Source organism: Hetaerina americana, unplaced genomic scaffold (assembly GCF_022747635.1).
Source record: "Hetaerina americana unplaced genomic scaffold, ioHetAmer1.1.p SCAF_1, whole genome shotgun sequence".
NCBI classification, from domain to species: Eukaryota; Metazoa; Arthropoda; class Insecta; order Odonata; family Calopterygidae; genus Hetaerina; species Hetaerina americana.
In genome coordinates, this window is record NW_027286069.1 from 22,174,290 (window position 1) to 22,182,324 (window position 8,035).

At 38.9% G+C, this 8,035-nt stretch overlaps 1 non-coding gene across 1 annotated transcript; it reads right to left on the reverse strand.

The window, feature by feature from the left end:
- Positions 1-4,749: 4,749 nt before the first annotated feature.
- TRNAL-UAA (transfer RNA leucine (anticodon UAA)) lies at positions 4,750-4,833 on the reverse strand. Its single transcript has one exon. It is a non-coding gene; the product is annotated as a tRNA-Leu (tRNA).
- Between the last annotated feature and the right edge of the window lie 3,202 nt (positions 4,834-8,035).

Here is an 8,035-nt window from a genome sequence, read left to right on the forward strand (position 1 = left end):
TCCCGCTCCTCTTGCTGGTCGGCCTGTGGGCAGTCGGGAAGGGAGATACGTACGCACTACACCTATACCGTTTGGCCCACTGAAATAAAAGAAAAGGGAGGATCGCCCATTGAGGACTGAGAGAGAGAGAGGTGGAGTAGTGGAGATGAACGAACGAGAGGCGGGGTCGCCGCGGGAGGCGGTACTGTGGGGTGTGTATGTTTGTATTGAATAATTTAGTACGTGTATCGACGGCGATTGTGTATTTGTGCTTCACCCCCCGTGCGAGTGTTACATACACACATATGTATATATTTGTTATCATATTTAAACATACGATATAATTATATATAGTAATTATATGCCTATATAATTATGTATACGTATATACATAATACACACACATGCCAATATGTATATATTTGTCATTATATTTAAACATACATTATAATTTATATATATATATATATATATATATATATATATATATATATATATATATGAAAACCATAAACACTAATCAACCCCAACGTCGGTTTGGAAGGTGATTACTATGTTTGTATATATATATATATATATATATATATATATATATATGAAAACCATAAGCACTAATCAACCCGAACGTCAGTTTGGAAGGTGATTACTATGTTTGTATATATATATATATATATATATATATATATATATATATATGTACTGACCTGAAGAAGGCCTAAGAGAGGCTCAAAACAGTCTTATGTACATATATTGAAACATGAAAATCCGGCAAATTGCGAACCCATATTCATTCTCATGGACATAGATATAAGGAAAACAGAGAGGATCACACGTAAAAGACAAACGGAATGATTGGGAAGATGGAGTCAGGCATATCACAAGCGCAACAAAGTGAAGGAAACTGTTTACGCTTGTGATCTACTTCATTCCGTCTTCCCCAGTAATCTGTTGTTTGTCTTTTATGTGTGTTCCTCCTATCCCTTTTCTTTATATCAATATCCATTTGGATATTTATGTGAGTGTATGTATATATATACTATATATATATATATATATATATATATATATATATATATATATATATATATATATATATATATATATATATATATATATATATATATATATATTAATAGAATAGAGCAGGCGGAAGTGTGTTTAAGACCAAGATGATAAAGACGATGAATTACGTTAGGCAAGGAAGCTTTCACAAGGAGGAAAGAATATCAGACAATCGAGAAATAGTTAGTATTAGGATAGTTATGTTGGACATAATGAAAGGCGGAAGGAAGTATGAGGGATTGAAGATGAGCTTAGAGTAATACCTAATATTTGTTTGTGTCTTGATATCCGAGGCAAAGAAATGTAGGACTGTACAGTTTGTGTCCTTCCTTAAAACGGTAGACTACCAAATAATACGCCCAAACACGAGTGTAGTTGCCATGGCAAAAATACGTGAACTAAGATACTAATCGTTGCCACACCCGCCTCATTCGCATGATTTGGCTCCATCAGATTTCCAACTCTTCCCCGAGCTCGAAGCATTCCCATGTGGACGGAGACACTCTTCAAACTAAGAACTAACAGTCGAAACGGACGGGTATTTTACAGGTCTGAAGGAATATAATTTTCGAGATGAGATGAAGACATTTGAACATCACTGGTCCAAGTGAAGTAGTGTACGGGGAGACTAGATTGAAAAATTAAAAAAGAGAGTTTCACTGAAGTCGCAAGTCGTTTATTTCCATTCCATTCCGAGAACATTTTAAATCAACCTCGCAATATGCATTTAGGTGTGTTTGTGTATATTTGTTATATAAATATATATTTATTTGTTTTCGCGCACGAATATCGTAGTATTTTTTTGTGTGGTTGATTGCTCGGTAAGAGAGTAAGGATAAAATCGGTGAGGAGAGGGAGTCGTGGATGGGTGGGTGAAAGAGAAAGAGAGAGAGAGAGGGAGAGATAAGCCACTTATCTGCTCCGTTGGATCGCCCCGGACAGCGGCGGAATGGGGTGTGTTTCGTAGGAGCGGTGATCTTAGATGGCGGGAGTGAGTGAGGGGGGGGGAGGGGAGGAATCGAGGGGACGGAAGGTGAGTCACTCCCTCGATGGGAGAGGACCCACCCGGAAAGGGCGAGGAGAGGGTGGGGGAGGGTGGGAAAGGAGGAAGTGAAGGTGAAGGACGGAGGAGGAAGGGTGGAGTGGTTGAGGGGAAGGGTGGCTGTGGCGGTGCCCAAGTGGGTTGGGACCAGGGGTGAAGGACACCGAGGGCTCGGGAGGAGGTGGAGGTGGAGTTTGGCTGGAGTGGGTTGGGCGGCTAGCAAGAGGATTGACATCCACAGAGCGTTTGAGGTCTTTCGAGGAATTTCCCTGTTCCATTCAAAGAGAGATTTTCGTCCCAATCCCAATCCGTGCGTCTTCCCTCAATAAACCTCAAGTTGTCTTGGTGTAACGATGCGTTATGAACTATCTCTACCCTAATTCTCGAGAGTAATTCTAGTTCATTTTCGTTCTCCATAGGACGACAACTTGTCGGACTGTCGCCTCTCCGTATGTGGTTATCTATTTCTGGTAACTAATGCAGGTGTAAAAATTATTTTCTTCCGTTATTGAAAATTTATATTTGGACAGGTTCTTACGTTCAAAAGTTAAATTATCTTTTAATGCTTGGTTCCAATTCCAAAGAAAAATTCATCATCGAGTGAATATTTGAAAAAAAATCCCAATTCTAATTGTTCACATATCAATATTATCCAAAAATACTCATATTATGCCCTGTTAGTCGCTTCAGTTAGGCCACGTTTGGAGTACGCTGAATGTACATTTGGGATCTATGGGAGAAAAATTAAATGAAAGAATTGGCAAAGTTTCAGAGAAAAGTTACATTTCTTTTAAGAAACATCCCAGACAAGAGAGTGAGCGTACGTATGGGGTATGTTAAAGGATTTGGGTTGGGAATCCGTTGAATCACGAAGAGAGGAAGAGTAATTTAGAATTTTAGAAAGTTATTAATGATACTCGTTTATGTTGGTGGATTCGACCCCTGGGGGATAAAATAATTGAGAAAGACATCATCACGGGTAAATTCAGGTACTGGTTCTTTCCTCGCACGATATATAATCATGTAAAAAAATCGAACTGCCCGGATAAACAGGATATGTATGTATATATATATATATATATATATATATATATATATATATATATATATATATATATATATATATATGTGTGTGTGTGTGTGTGTGTGTATATATGTGTGTGTGTATACATATATATAAATGTGTGTGTGTATATACACAGTATATATATACACACATATGTATACACACATATATGCATATGTATATATATATATATATGCATATATGTATATATATGTAATATATATGTATATATTTATGAATATATATGTATATATATGTGTGTGTATATATATATATATATATATATATATATATATATATCACACACACATCTACATCTACATCGAAGATGATATTTCCATAACTTCCTTTTTGTTAAACGCAATAAAACCCATTTTAAGAAAAAGAATCTTTTTATTATTTTTTTAAATATAGGTACATATTTAAAGTTTTGCTTGACACAGTTTTGAAAATGAAATCAGTGAGGTGACGCCCCCCATTGTCCATACACTGAATCAGCCGATTTCTGGCGTTTTTCATGACCCTTACCAGCATAGCAGCAGGTATGTTGGCAATTTCAGCCCAGATGTTGTCCTTCGGGTCTTGGCTCCTTGGACGGCCGGCAAAAACTCGGGATTAAAATAAAAAACCACGAAAAAATTGCAAGTAGCCAAATCGGGGGAGTGGGGTCGCCCCTTATTGAGATGAGGCGCTCCGGGAAGTGTTCTCTCATTACAGCCATCGATACTCTTTAAGTGTGAGCTGTAGCTCCATCATGTTGGAACCAAATGTCCCCAAAAGTCCAGTTCATCAAGTTGTGGAAAAAAATCATCTAACATGTTTACATACCAGTCTAGATTCACCGTCACTGTGACCTCATTTCATTCAAAGAACCAGTGACCAACAATACCGACTGAGGAAATTTCACACTACACTGTGGCTTTAGATAAATGCAAAGGCATTTGATACAATTCTCTGGGATTGGTGTCAGTCCAGCCAGTCGCGCATTTTCTGTTTGTTGACATATCCACTCACATGAAAATGGGCTTCATCACTGAAATACACAATTGCATCCTCAGGAACGTTTTAGAGAAGAGCCTCGCATGCATTCCTCCGAGCATCGAAGTCACGTTCGGAGAGTTCCTGCACAATCGCCAACTTGTAAGGATGACAATGAAGGTCATCGTGAAGAATTCGCCTCAGTAAACGATCAGAAAGTCCGAGGGCTGACGCATGCTTGCGCAGAGAACGCTGTGGGGATTGCAAGATGGCAGCTCTCACCACGTCTAGTATGTTCCCAGATGATCTGATCAGCCGATGGACTTCAGTTCTTCGTCTCGTTGCACTCGCGGTCTGTCTGAACGTCGTGAGCCATGTAAAAATTGATTTCCGGTCCGCGACGGTGCCCAACGGGACTACATTGAAGTGATTTTTGAAGGTCCGCCATCACAGAACATCCGTTCGAAAAGTAGGCCTCGACGGCAAACACACGCTCCTCACTGTTCATGTACATCTACATAATACCCCGCAAGGGCGTGTGGCGGGGGATGTTAGGTCACCACCCGTGAAAAGGAGCAAAACCACATGCAAACATATGCATGCAAAACTATACAAAAGTTTTTGTCAGGTGTGGGGTTCGAACCCACGCTCCCCTTCGGGAACCAGAACTTAAGTCTGGCGCCTTAGACCACTCGGCCAACCTAACGATGGTAACTGATTGGGGCTGGAGACAAATTTGAGATCCCCGGCTGTTAAATGAGACCACTCGATACCTTGATACGACCTCTACGTTACAGCCTAATTGGCGCGAATTTCAAAAAAAGTTGTAGCACCCTATATATATAAAAAAAACCAAAAACAGTAATCAACCCTTTCACTTGAATGAGTAATTTATTCGATATAGATAAATCGTTAATCGTAAAAATTCATTTATTTTTAATCAGTTGTTTTGGACAAGATATCGGTTGGAGATGAACGACTTGACAATGAATATGTGTCTGAAAAAAAACTGAAAAATTCGATGGAGTTAAGCCCACCGATTCGATATTTTATACTGTGTTGATACATAATTTCATTGACATAACAATTAGTCGCACGAATAATTTGCAAATTTTTCTTACAGGCATTGAAAGAACCAAGCTTTTGTCTGAATATAATATCGATATGCGGATTATGTCGAAGTAGACCATCCTTCAACAATGGGTGCAATGAAACGATTCGATTTATTTTGCCGTAAAAAATACTGTTTTCATGCTGTAGACCTGGGATTTTTTTCATGTTGACATAAGCTTTCTAAGGTTTTTTAAATAGGTTTTCATCTACTGTCTAATAGTCCTTTTACGTTAGGAATACATCCCTACTGACAAAAATATCGGACGCTGAATTTAGCCAATATTTCGAGAAAATATCGTAAAATGATATACCAAATTTAGTATTTTCGCGGGGATTTTATGTCGTTTGAACGTTTAATAATTGCTAATTTGTTTTCAACCATGGCTATTAAAGTTATCTATCAGTTGTTGACAGAATACGTCAAAACAATGGATGTCAAATGGCGCTTAACGTTAAGAATTGACTAATACCGACATTTCGATTCGGTGCCCTTCTATTTTTGTCCCGTTCCCAGATAACTCCGCCTTCTCTAAATTATCCACTTATCCTTAATGATGTTAGATGATCGGGTTTGGTGCACTGCCTTCTGACTTCCGTCGATAATTGGCAATTTGATTTTAGTCAATTCTATTTCCGTCTATTCCGTTAACATCAACTCGATTTCCGTTTGTTGGAATTATTTCCATTGAGTTATTGTCGATAACATAACATCGATGGGTTCCATCTTATTCTAAACAATTACTGTTTGATTCAAATTGAGTCAATTCGATAACGGCTATTAATATTTCGATTTTCGTGGAGTCTATTTCTGTAACCTAGTTTTCATCAATTCGATTTTCGTAAAATTAATTTCATTCGATTCAGTTTTCTTAGACTCGATTAATCTTAGTTTAGTTTTTGTTGTTTCAATTTTCGTTTATTCGATTTTGGTCGTTCATTTTTCATCGATTCGATTTTCTACGACTTGGATTCTATTTGTTAGGTCTTTGATCAATTTCTGTTGATTCAGTTTTCATTGGTTGTATTTTGGTCGATTAGATTTCGATTCAATTTTCATTCATTCAATTTGCGTATTTTCGATTTCTGTGAAACCAGATTTTGACTACTTGATTTTCGTCGACTCGGCTTCCATCGATTTGATTTTCGTCGCTTCAATACCTGTCGATTTTTTCCGTCGATTCTATTACTATATTTTTATTTTTCGTACATTCGATAATATTCGAAATAAATAAATTTTGTGTCGATACAGTTTGAATTCGACTCAATATCCTTCTATTTGATTTTCGACTGTTTGATTTCTGTCGATTCGATTATCGCAGCCGTGTGCAAATTAATGTAATTAGTTAACGTCGCACTGCGATGCTCTCATGTTCCGAAACGAACATTTGCCCTTCCCCCTCGCGTCGGAAAGGAAAGGGGTCGAGTCATCCTCACGCAGACGCCGCGCCCCCACACGTGACAGTCGGCCCGATCTCTGACCCCTTGCCATTTGCCCCCTCTAACCTCTCCACTTCCCCTCCCCCACCTTCACCCTCCCCTCCCCAATCTCTCCCCTCCCTCATCCTCGGACGGGGGTCGCGCGGGGGTTCACGACTCCTCCGTGTGTCACGCGTGCCAAAATTGGCGCTCACGGAAAACTTGTTCCTGTCATCCTCTCAGGGAGCCACGCAGAACTCAATCGAAAGAAAAAAACAAAAAATGATAATAATGTCCATTCCGCCCGTCGAGACGGCGACTTGCGTCGGTTGCCAAAGGGGGGTGGGGGGGGGGGGACGATTCGCACCGCTCGCTTAGCGAAACGCCGTGAAGAAATGTGTCGGGTAGTTTTAGGAACAACGGTGTTTACCAACGGATGGACGGACCCGCGAAGGGCGGGAGGCGGTGGCGCGCGTGGAGGGAGAGAGAGAGAGAGAAAGGGGGGGAATTGTCGGGGGAGTGTGGGAAAAAAAAGGAATTCCTATTCGCGCGAATAAACAAGGCAGAGTCATTTTGTTTTTATTCTTCGTCCGGCCCGCATTTTTCCTCGCTAGTGACCGTGACCGATTGCTACCCAGGGGTGGCTTCCCCTCCCTCCTCTCTCGGATATTTTAAACTATCCATCAGCGTGCGCTTTGGGAGAAGGAGGAGGAAAATATAGGCTCGCTAACAAAATGTTTGTCACCATCACGCCGAGTGTAAAAAGGCCGTGACAGTTTACGCAAACACCGTACGTCTGTAATGAAACGACTATTTATCCATTTCCCACAACCGCGTATCTATGCTTATATATTTATTTTTTTATTTGAACTTGAGAAGCGAGTCAAGAGACAAAACGATAACGAAAATTTATACGAATATATTTGTGTCCAAAAATATTCCGCCATGACATTTTAGCTAATTTTTTTTGTTTTCTTTATTTGAAATTCATACGAGTATGCACTGTAGTTTTCTATTTGTTGTCCGCTAAAAAGTTCATAAAATTTTTAATATATTTGTGATATTAGTTTTTGATTAAAGCTTGTGTTTGAACACAGAACTGTGTCCTTCTCTTCCTTGAGAAAGGTGGCTTAGACCACCGAAAATTTGAAACCGAGTGAGTTTCTATTCTTTTTTTTGTTTTTCGGTGTGCACTAGTACTAACTTTTATACATTATTATTCACGTCAGTGAAAATTACAAAAACGTTTACATATATATATATATATTTATTTATGTATATATATGCATACACACATATGTATATATGTATATATACATATATGTATATATGTGTATTTTTATATATAATATATATACACATACATACATAGAGAACAA